We start from the raw sequence: 12,414 nt of genomic DNA, 5'->3' as shown, positions 1-12,414 counted from the left end.
GCGGTCTGGTAACGGGGGTGCTGTAGTGTTGTAGGTGCCCACTGAGGTGCTCCAGGGCCCGGGCTCAGGCGGGATGCTCATGCTGCGAACTACTCGTTGTGCTCCCCTTGCTGTCGGGTGCCTATTAGAGGCCCCTGGGTCGGGCTGCACTGTCCGCGCTGCCCCCGGAGGAGGAGGAGGAGCAGCGGCTGAGGAGGAAGCGCTGCGAGTGGCAGGGCCTGGACGCAGGAGCAGAAGAAGCGCAGTACCGACACTCTCTCCGGGCCTCAGGTGAGTGCGGAGCGGGAGGGAGGCGGGCCGGGTGGGCATGTAATGGCGTGGGCGACCGTTGCTCGTGAAGAGAGAGGGGCTGAGCACGACATCCAGCTACAGCGGTCGGCCTCGAAGCTGCTGAACCGGGTTCGAGACTCAGCAGAGACACCCGAGATTACCGGGCAAATCAATTAATCTGTGCCTCATAAAATGAATGTGTGCGACTGGAGATAATGTAAAGCGCTCTGATGCCTTCAGGCCGAGATCGCGCTGATTGTGGAAACGAACCTGCAATGTGTATGGGAGTCATGCTCTGATTGAGAAGCCAGTTGATCTTTTGCGGTACTCCACTTAAACTGCAGGTATTTCATATGTGCAACTAATAGCATACTGTGTGGTCAACAAGTAAGCATATAGAATTTTAACATAAAAGGTAGACGTTCAGTGCCTGATAGACTTGCCAAAGCTGAATTATGGTGTAAGAGGATTCTTTATTGACCTATATTTCCTATAAAGCGAATTTGTGAACATGTTTTTATGTAAGAAGCTTTCATGAATATTTCTCTGGAGTTGTGGCAGACCATTTAGTACTACTTACTCATTTTATCTTTTGTTCGTGAAACCTAAAATGTCACACTTGATCTGAGCCCTGTCAGTAAACGCAAGGTTCTTGTTTTTTATATAGTGCTAGTTTTGTATGTATGTCTGCGGTTTAGCACAACCCTTGCAAAAAAGGCAGCACTTCGCCAAAGAGTGATATTAGAGATAGTTGGGTTCTGGAAGCACAAGTGTAGTTTTTATGCATTGTTATGTAGTGCCCTTTTAAAGAGATGTCTTCTACTCTTTCTTAAATTGGAGGTTTGGGTCAGTCATGATGGAGAGCAGGATGTTTTTACAGATCCTGGCTGCATAGTTCCAGAGCCTGGGCCCATTCACGGAAGAGGCTTGCAGCCCTGTTTTTGTTACTGTTTTTACGCTTCTTAGTGTTAGTAATTACAGTTGATTTCCAAGCAAACACAAGTTTAAGTGATCTAGGGCACATGGAGGGAAAGTGATTTGCTGAGGAGCACACCGTTTTGGTCAAGTTGAGAAACTGGGAATTGGAATTCTATTCTCCTTAGCAGCTGCTTCTTTTAGTTCAGTGCATTCAATGTTGCATCATATAAGCTTGAGCTCATTTTAGCTTCCGACATCACATGGATTGCCAGCTTGTAAATCAAAGTATACCAGTCTGCGCCATTGAAACCACTAGCACAGTCAAACTCGCTTTCCTCTCCCCGGCCTTGTGGCCTAGGCTGAAATGTTTGTATGCACTGCAACCACACATCAACAAGTAACCTGTGAAACTTCAAATGCATCTCCAATTATGAGTGTAAATGGTGAACAGCAAATTAAATAATCTGGGGAAAGCAGTGTAAAATAATATTTACTCCAATAAAAAAAAAGGCATTTCCGATGGATACAGAAAACCCCATAGTGAAGCCAAATTACTTATTGTACGTAAAACAATCCCTATTGAACATCCTGCCCATCAACTGAAACCACAATTGTACGTTAGTATATTTGTTTCGAGTATATCATTTGTTTAGTCGATTTATTTTTATGGCATGCTTTTCTGTATTGAATGGTTTCCAATCAAGCGATCTGCATGTACCCTACTTGTTAAAATATTTAGCAAATATTTCAATATTCAGTAGAAACAAGTAATGCACTTTTTTTTATTCAGTTGATTATCTTTTCCTCTATCTTTAAAATTTTGGTGGAAATTCTTTAAAGTGTTACTTTTCCTAGCCGACCTGTACATGTTGTCTCCGTTTTATTAACAGATTTCAAAAGTACACATTCTGTAATCAGTTTGTGCTTGGCTCAGTATTATAGTGCAGTTACTATGCTGCCTTTACATGATGTGATATATTCGTGCTCTGACCTGCCTTCAATGTATGTATAAAGACCTTTATGCACTGTAAAGCGCTCTGATATCCGCAAGGATCTTGTTCGCGCTCTATAAAACTTTCAAAATAAATAAATAAATAAATAAAAGTGAGGTGCTTGTTGTCCACCTTTTGACAGAAGTTTGTCCTCGGCTCCCTAAAATAGTAATAGAATATCAGCCTAATGTTCTGGACGCTGTAAGCTTTGTTTACAAACACTGGGCAAAAACCTCGTTGCAATGGCTTTCAAAATAAAAATTCTAAGGTTGTGTCATGCCCTACTTATCGGGAGTTACGGCATGCAGGGTATGTCAAATCGACCATTTTAGTTGGCAACGCACCCCCCCTATTAACAAATATATATCTATCTCCAAATCCAAAGTGCGGTAAACTGACGTGCTGCCTGATCGCTGGTGGTGCACAAAAGCTAGCGCTAGTGCCAGAAATGTAAAAAAAACAATTCCCCAATCTCCATATGAATGAAGAGCAGACACTCATAATCATGGCCTGTCTGTGTATGGAACTAGGAAGTGTTTGGGTTTCACTGCGCTTTTATCATCTCGGTCTGTGGGGGGAGGCACTTCACATAAAAGCCAGAAGCATAGAGTTATGTAAAATAAGAACCCCTGCCCTAAATGAACATGCTAAGCTTCTGATGCTACATGTCTGTGCTTGTGGCTCACGGGTTTGGTGCCTCGTGTATTTTTTTGTTTATATCTTTAAGCTCATTCAAGAACAGATGTGCTGTACATTGGCAGCAGAGCCATCCCTGGTATTCTTGACTGTCTGTGTAGCGTAGTACTAGTGAGCAAATAGTCACATGTAGCTTGGCGTATTTAAGGATTTTTAAAAAATGGCAGACTTGCTCAGTAAGCATAATTTGTATTTGAGAGCAAGATCAATGCATATATAAGAAAGCGTCAGGCACTGAGGCACAAGGGGTTAAAAATCCCTTACGTAGCTAATACATTGGGAAAAGCAGCAGACGCGGTGCTGACTAATTCCTCCCTGCTGCAGAATTTCTTGCACAGTGGCCTCCTTAGGAGGGCTGCAAGGACTAACCAGCTTCTTGTGAAAATACTGTCTGCCTCTTTTTTCCTTTCTCAGGCAATCGAAGTAGGCATTTTATTTCTTGTCTCACAGCTTGATGCCTGTGCTGTGAAAGAAGATATTGTTATGTTTCCTGGATCTGCTTACATTAAATAATGTAAGCAAAGCTATGCCACTGTTGATAAACGAGGTCTATAATCCGAGCCGTCTCCTTTGTCACCCTTTCCGTTTGAGGGATTATTAGACACAAACATTTCCCTCACTACAGGCACTGCTGTATTGCAGGTTTCTTGAATACCCAGGGATGCATATTAAGGGCAGTATGTGCCTTTGATTTATGAAGTGAGTTGATGACAGCATACCTTTCAATGTGGCATGCAGACCGGCCAGGTTTATCATTTATATCAATTTTGTCATGTTAGATGTTGTATTTACTACAGGTTGTGATTCCTACATAATTGATTAGTGACGTATTGGTCTTGCTGAGGATGGAGCAATGGAGATTGGGCAAAAGATGATGGCTATGACAGCAAGTGTCCTATTATTTAATTTTGGCAATTCACCTTTGAATTTAGATCTCCACATGCTTTTGGATGCATGAATGACGCAGCGATTGACAAGGCATACCTAATTGTCAAAAGACAAGGGATACATAAAGGGGAATTTAGAGACACCTTCGCAGATCCATTCTGCAATGGTTTTTTAGGATATACTTGACATAACTTTCATATTGTTCATATTCAACTTCTTACTGAAGTGCATATTGCTCCAAACTGTCATCCCTTTCTGGCCCATGGCTATGCATACACACAAATTATAAGATGTAACACACTAGTCTAGCAATCAACAGCGAGGGACTAGCAATTTAAGAAATCAGCATGTTTTCCATCCAGTGGAGTTATGGTAGAGTCATTTACATGTTCACGACTGCTATACAATCAGCCAGTCTCTGATTCCTGTATCTAGCAGAAAGGGTATGAAACCAGCATGAAAACAGAGTACACATTACATTACCAAGGGTTCATTCCCTGCCCGTAAAGGCACATTGCCTGATCAGTCAATGTGTTTACTGTTACTGATCATCTGTTTTCCTCTCCATATTGTTGTGATGTTAATGCTATTGGTTTTACTGGAAATTGTGTTGTATTTACAGAAGTGATATAGTTGAAGTAAAAGGCACTTTACGCCCATTCCCAACCCCACCCATCCATGGGTTGCGGAAGCTAATTAGCAGACTGGGAGCATTGCTTTTATTTTCCTTTAGTGTAATAGGCTGGCTGGTGAAGTGCACTTCCCATAGTGTGCAGTCACTTCAATTTGCCTTTAGGTGACTACCTGGCTTGATGGTGGTTTTCTATTTGATTTCATGTAACTCCTTGTCTTGATGAGTGCATTGGTTTTAGTTTGTTTGAGGTAACTGCTTCACATGCTGGTTTCTTCACACAGCTGATACCCACCCTGAGAAAGCCAGAGCTGCCCTGTTAGTGGTATCAACACCAGTGCACTTAGGTTCCTTACAGCTCCTTCACTTGAAGTGGGTTACCACCTACCCGTTACTTTTTGTATCCTGCTCGTACCAAGTCGGACCCAGACCAGTCCCCACAGTTGCTCCGGATTAATGGACATTGTCATGTCATCTCAGGCGCGATGTAAAGAGTGAGCTGAGGACTCTTTTGGCTCAAGAACCAACTAGCTGGTGACCCTTGTGGTTGTTTAAAGATTTAAGATCAGCCTGTAACTCAGTCTTGAGCTGGGTCGGTGACCTCGATTACAAAGTGGCTGTGCCAGATGTCCCATTATGACCCCTTTTGCCTGTCTCCCCTTCAGGCGCACAGGGCATAAAACTGGGGGGTTCTCAACCCTGCCAAAAAACTGAGGGGTGACCCTAAGAGCACAGCTGCCATCCTATCAGGGGTGGGATGCTTTGGTGTGCTGGTCTGGTTTTCTGGGTGCATTGGCTCAAGTTTTTTCCCATGTAATTGATTGGGTAAGTTGCTTTTATGTGAATGTCTGACTTATGACTGTGCATTCCTTTCAGTGTGCACTTGCTTCAGTTTTCTTTTGAGTCACTGTCTAGTTTGCTGGATGTATTGCTTTCATTTTTCTTTCATTAAACTGTTTGACATGCTTGGTGCTTTTATGTTGGTGCCTGCATGCTGAGGTGTACTCTTCTTCAGTTTAAATGTATGTGACTGGCCTGTTGACTAGCACCCTGCTTTCAAAGTGAAGGTTCACAGGTTCACACTTGCTTTAGTTTACTTTTGTATGGTTGACTGCATGCACTGTTTTGCTGGATGCATTGCTTTAAGTTACTACTTGATGCATTGCTTTCAGTTTGCTTTAAAGTAATTGCCTCTCATTTTCCCAAAGCTTTGTGAAGGCTGTTTCCCAACTGCGTGCAACTTCTTCTACTCTTAGAGCTGAGATTTTCATGAAAGTCTTATAGTCTGAATTCAGCACCTGAGCGTAATAGGACGAAATGTATGAAGCTCTGTGGTTATACTGAATAAGCAGCTACCTATGTTATGCCATCTATTAATGTAATAACTGCACTTTCACAATTGCTTTATTAACCTTCCTGCTTTCTCAAATTTGCTTGAAAATGCACGATTTTTCTTCTTTTTTTTCAAAATTTTCTTGGTGGGGGTTATCCCCCCAAACCCCCCTTTTGGGGTTCGGGCTCGCTCGCTGCGCTCGCTCGCTACGGTGCTGGATGCAAATCACTTTGCGCCCCACCACTTTGAAATGTCACCCACCGCCCCTGGGTGTAAGAGGATTCTTTATAGACCTATATTTCCTATAAAGCGAATTTGCGAACATGTTTTTATGTAAGAAGCTTTCATGAATATTTCTCTGGAGTTGTGGCAGACCATTTAGTACTACTTACTCACTTTATCTTTTGTTCGTGAAACCTAAAATGTCACACTTGATCTGAGCCCTGTCAGTAAACGCAAGGTTCTTGTTTTTTATATAGTGCTAGTTTTGTATGTATGTCTGCGGTTTAGCACAACCCTTGCAAAAAAGGCAGCACTTCGCCAAAGAGTGATATTAGAGGTAGTTGGGTTCTGGAAGCACAAGTGTAGTTTTTATGCATTGTTATGTAGTGCCCTTTTAAAGAGATGTCTTCTACTCTTTCTTAAATTGGAGGTTTGGGGCAGTCATGATGGAGAGCAGGATGTTTTTACAGATCCTGGCTGCATAGTTCCAGAGCCTGGGCCCATTCACGGAAGAGGCTTGCAGCCCTGTTTTTGTTACTGTTTTTACGCTTCTTAGTGTTAGTAATTACAGTTGATTTCCAAGCAAACACAAGTTTAAGTGATCTAGGGCACATGGAGGGAAAGTGATTTGCTGAGGAGCACACCGTTTTGGTCAAGTTGAGAAACTGGGAATTGGAATTCTATTCTCCTTAGCAGCTGCTTCTTTTAGTTCAGTGCATTCAATGTTGCATCATATAAGCTTGAGCTCATTTTAGCTTCCGACATCACATGGATTGCCAGCTTGTAAATCAAAGTATACCAGTCTGCGCCATTGAAACCACTAACACAGTCAAACTCGCTTTCCTCTCCCCGGCCTTGTGGCCTAGGCTGAAATGTTTGTATGCACTGCAACCACACATCAACATGTAACCTGTGAAACTTCAAATGCATCTCCAATTATGAGTGTAAATGGTGAACAGCAAATTAAATAATCTGGGGAAAGCAGTGTAAAATAATATTTACTCCAATAAAAAAAAGGCATTTCCGATGGATACAGAAAACCCCATAGTGAAGCCAAATTACTTATTGTACGTAAAACAATCCCTATTGAACATCCTGCCCATCAACTGAAACCACAATTGTACGTTAGTATATTTGTTTCGAGTATATCATTTGTTTAGTCGATTTATTTTTATGGCATGCTTTTCTGTATTGAATGGTTTCCAATCAAGCGATCTGCATGTACCCTACTTGTTAAAATATTTAGCAAATATTTCAATATTCAGTAGAAACTAGTAATGCACTTTTTTTTATTCAGTTGATTATCTTTTCCTCTATCTTTAAAATTTTGGTGGAAATTCTTTAAAGTGTTACTTTTCCTAGCCGACCTGTACATGTTGTCTCCGTTTTATTAACAGATTTCAAAAGTACACATTCTGTAATCAGTTTGTGCTTGGCTCAGTATTATAGTGCAGTTACTATGCTGCCTTTACATGATGTGATATATTCGTGCTCTGACCTGCCTTCAATGTATGTATAAAGACCTTTATGCACTGTAAAGCGCTCTGATATCCGCAAGGATCTTGTTCGCGCTCTATAAAACTTTCAAAATAAATAAATAAATAAATAAAAGTGAGGTGCTTGTTGTCCACCTTTTGACAGAAGTTTGTCCTCGGCTCCCTAAAATAGTAATAGAATATCAGCCTAATGTTCTGGACGCTGTAAGCTTTGTTTACAAACACTGGGCAAAAACCTCGTTGCAATGGCTTTCAAAATAAAAATTCTAAGGTTGTGTCATGCCCTACTTATCGGGAGTTACGGCATGCAGGGTATGTCAAATCGACCATTTTAGTTGGCAACGCACCCCCCCTATTAACAAATATATATCTATCTCCAAATCCAAAGTGCGGTAAACTGACGTGCTGCCTGATCGCTGGTGGTGCACAAAAGCTAGCGCTAGTGCCAGAAATGTAGAAAAAACAATTCCCCAATCTCCATATGAATGAAGAGCAGACACTCATAATCATGGCCTGTCTGTGTATGGAACTAGGAAGTGTTTGGGTTTCACTGCGCTTTTATCATCTCGGTCTGTGGGGGGAGGCACTTCACATAAAAGCCAGAAGCATAGAGTTATGTAAAATAAGAACCCCTGCCCTAAATGAACATGCTAAGCTTCTGATGCTACATGTCTGTGCTTGTGGCTCACGGGTTTGGTGCCTCGTGTATTTTTTTGTTTATATCTTTAAGCTCATTCAAGAACAGATGTGCTGTACATTGGCAGCAGAGCCATCCCTGGTATTCTTGACTGTCTGTGTAGCGTAGTACTAGTGAGCAAATAGTCACATGTAGCTTGGCGTATTTAAGGATTTTAAAAAAATGGCAGACTTGCTCAGTAAGCATAATTTGTATTTGAGAGCAAGATCAATGCATATATAAGAAAGCGTCAGGCACTGAGGCACAAGGGGTTAAAAATCCCTTACGTAGCTAATACATTGGGAAAAGCAGCAGACGCGGTGCTGACTAATTCCTCCCTGCTGCAGAATTTCTTGCACAGTGGCCTCCTTAGGAGGGCTGCAAGGACTAACCAGCTTCTTGTGAAAATACTGTCTGCCTCTTTTTTCCTTTCTCAGGCAATCGAAGTAGGCATTTTATTTCTTGTCTCACAGCTTGATGCCTGTGCTGTGAAAGAAGATATTGTTATGTTTCCTGGATCTGCTTACATTAAATAATGTAAGCAAAGCTATGCCACTGTTGATAAACGAGGTCTATAATCCGAGCCGTCTCCTTTGTCACCCTTTCCGTTTGAGGGATTATTAGACACAAACATTTCCCTCACTACAGGCACTGCTGTATTGCAGGTTTCTTGAATACCCAGGGATGCATATTAAGGGCAGTATGTGCCTTTGATTTATGAAGTGAGTTGATGACAGCATACCTTTCAATGTGGCATGCAGACCGGCCAGGTTTATCATTTATATCAATTTTGTCATGTTAGATGTTGTATTTACTACAGGTTGTGATTCCTACATAATTGATTAGTGACATATTGGTCTTGCTGAGGATGGAGCAATGGAGATTGGGCAAAAGATGATGGCTATGACAGCAAGTGTCCTATTATTTAATTTTGGCAATTCACCTTTGAATTTAGATCTCCACATGCTTTTGGATGCATGAATGACGCAGCGATTGACAAGGCATACCTAATTGTCAAAAGACAAGGGATACATAAAGGGGAATTTAGAGACACCTTCGCAGATCCATTCTGCAATGGTTTTTTAGGATATACTTGACATAACTTTCATATTGTTCATATTCAACTTCTTACTGAAGTGCATATTGCTCCAAACTGTCATCCCTTTCTGGCCCATGGCTATGCATACACACAAATTATAAGATGTAACACACTAGTCTAGCAATCAACAGCGAGGGACTAGCAATTTAAGAAATCAGCATGTTTTCCATCCAGTGGAGTTATGGTAGAGTCATTTACATGTTCACGACTGCTATACAATCAGCCAGTCTCTGATTCCTGTATCTAGCAGAAAGGGTATGAAACCAGCATGAAAACAGAGTACACATTACATTACCAAGGGTTCATTCCCTGCCCGTAAAGGCACATTGCCTGATCAGTCAATGTGTTTACTGTTACTGATCATCTGTTTTCCTCTCCATATTGTTGTGATGTTAATGCTATTGGTTTTACTGGAAATTGTGTTGTATTTACAGAAGTGATATAGTTGAAGTAAAAGGCACTTTACGCCCATTCCCAACCCCACCCATCCATGGGTTGCGGAAGCTAATTAGCAGACTGGGAGCATTGCTTTTATTTTCCTTTAGTGTAATAGGCTGGCTGGTGAAGTGCACTTCCCATAGTGTGCAGTCACTTCAATTTGCCTTTAGGTGACTACCTGGCTTGATGGTGGTTTTCTATTTGATTTCATGTAACTCCTTGTCTTGATGAGTGCATTGGTTTTAGTTTGTTTGAGGTAACTGCTTCACATGCTGGTTTCTTCACACAGCTGATACCCACCCTGAGAAAGCCAGAGCTGCCCTGTTAGTGGTATCAACACCAGTGCACTTAGGTTCCTTACAGCTCCTTCACTTGAAGTGGGTTACCACCTACCCGTTACTTTTTGTATCCTGCTCGTACCAAGTCGGACCCAGACCAGTCCCCACAGTTGCTCCGGATTAATGGACATTGTCATGTCATCTCAGGCGCGATGTAAAGAGTGAGCTGAGGACTCTTTTGGCTCAAGAACCAACTAGCTGGTGACCCTTGTGGTTGTTTAAAGATTTAAGATCAGCCTGTAACTCAGTCTTGAGCTGGGTCGGTGACCTCGATTACAAAGTGGCTGTGCCAGATGTCCCATTATGACCCCTTTTGCCTGTCTCCCCTTCAGGCGCACAGGGCATAAAACTGGGGGGTTCTCAACCCTGCCAAAAAACTGAGGGGTGACCCTAAGAGCACAGCTGCCATCCTATCAGGGGTGGGATGCTTTGGTGTGCTGGTCTGGTTTTCTGGGTGCATTGGCTCAAGTTTTTTCCCATGTAATTGATTGGGTAAGTTGCTTTTATGTGAATGTCTGACTTATGACTGTGCATTCCTTTCAGTGTGCACTTGCTTCAGTTTTCTTTTGAGTCACTGTCTAGTTTGCTGGATGTATTGCTTTCATTTTTCTTTCATTAAACTGTTTGACATGCTTGGTGCTTTTATGTTGGTGCCTGCATGCTGAGGTGTACTCTTCTTCAGTTTAAATGTATGTGACTGGCCTGTTGACTAGCACCCTGCTTTCAAAGTGAAGGTTCACAGGTTCACACTTGCTTTAGTTTACTTTTGTATGGTTGACTGCATGCACTGTTTTGCTGGATGCATTGCTTTAAGTTACTACTTGATGCATTGCTTTCAGTTTGCTTTAAAGTAATTGCCTCTCATTTTCCCAAAGCTTTGGGAAGGCTGTTTCCCAACTGCGTGCAACTTCTTCTACTCTTAGAGCTGAGATTTTCATGAAAGTCTCATAGTCTGAATTCAGCACCTGAGCGTAATAGGACGAAATGTATGAAGCTCTGTGGTTATACTGAATAAGCAGCTACCTATGTTATGCCATCTATTAATGTAATAACTGCACTTTCACAATTGCTTTATTAACCTTCCTGCTTTCTCAAATTTGCTTGAAAATGCACGATTTTTCTTCTTTTTTTTCAAAATTTTCTTGGTGGGGGTTATCCCCCCAAACCCCCCTTTTGGGGTTCGGGCTCACTCGCTACGGTGCTGGATGCAAATCACTTTGCGCCCCACCACTTTGAAATGTCACCCACCGCCCCTGCAACAGGCCCCTGACCTATTTTTCATTACCGAGTCTTGGCTCCAGGAGTCATCTCTACCGGACATTGCTTTGGCCTTACCCGAGGATTATAAAATATGCCATCTTGACAGGACAGTAAAAAGGGGTGGAGGGCTTGTGATTATTCACAAAGCTGGGCTAAAAGTTAGTATCATTGACTCACACCAGATAGCGGAAGGCGAGTTTCTGATCTTCTTGCTCAAAATTGGTAATAATACCTCTTGGAAAGGTGCTCTAGTATATCGACCACCAGACGCCAAAGCCAATTTTGTTACCAAGCTGGTCGAGCTTATAGCCCCTCATGTTTTGACCAGCTCTAACTTCCTATTATTGGGAGATTTTAACTATCACTTGGAACTGACCCAAGATCCTCATTCAGTGGAGCTAATAAATAGTTTCCACTCTTTGGATCTAAGGATGTTAGAGACAGGCCCGACACATAAAGCTGGACATACGCTGGATGTAGTGTGTACCAACGCCCAACAATCCAGACTGATAGATCTAGTGCCTATTCTTTGGTCTGACCACAGCCTTATTAATTTCGAAATACAAAGTTATGAAAGGGTATCATCTCACAACAAGAACCTAAAATCCTGCCGTCCGTGGAAAAACATCAATGTCACTGAGTTTGCGGAAATATTTACTCCACCTGATTTGGGTTCTGAAACTCCCATTGATAAAATTGTTTCCGACTTGGATGGAGCTATAGTCAACACTCTGGACATCATAGCGCCTAAACGACAAATAAAATGCCCCTCGAATAAAGCTCCCTGGTTTACAGATGAGTTAAAGCAAAATAAACAAGAAACCAGGGTAGCAGAACGCAGATGGAGGAAGACCAAGAGTAACGAAAATAAAACCCTCTATAAATCCCTTCATAAAAGATATATGAATAACATTGCCCTGGCCAAAAAAACATATCTCAATGAAAAGATAAGGAAGGCAGGTAATTCACACAAGGAACTATACGCTATAGTGAAAGGATTTGCTTCTCCCCTGCAATGCCAACTATCTACCCCTGAATCTCAGAAATGGGCAGACACACTTGCCTCATATTTTAAGGATAAAATCGATGCCATCCATAGGACCTTTCCCAATGAACCCATTGACAGGGTGCGGGCAATCCAGAATGAACCCTTCAAT

This window comes from Lissotriton vulgaris, chromosome 7 (genome assembly GCF_964263255.1).
Source record: "Lissotriton vulgaris chromosome 7, aLisVul1.2, whole genome shotgun sequence".
Lineage (NCBI taxonomy): Eukaryota > Metazoa > Chordata > Amphibia > Caudata > Salamandridae > Lissotriton > Lissotriton vulgaris.
The sequence above is the reverse complement of the archived record's forward strand: the minus strand, read 5'-3'. Positions refer to the sequence as shown.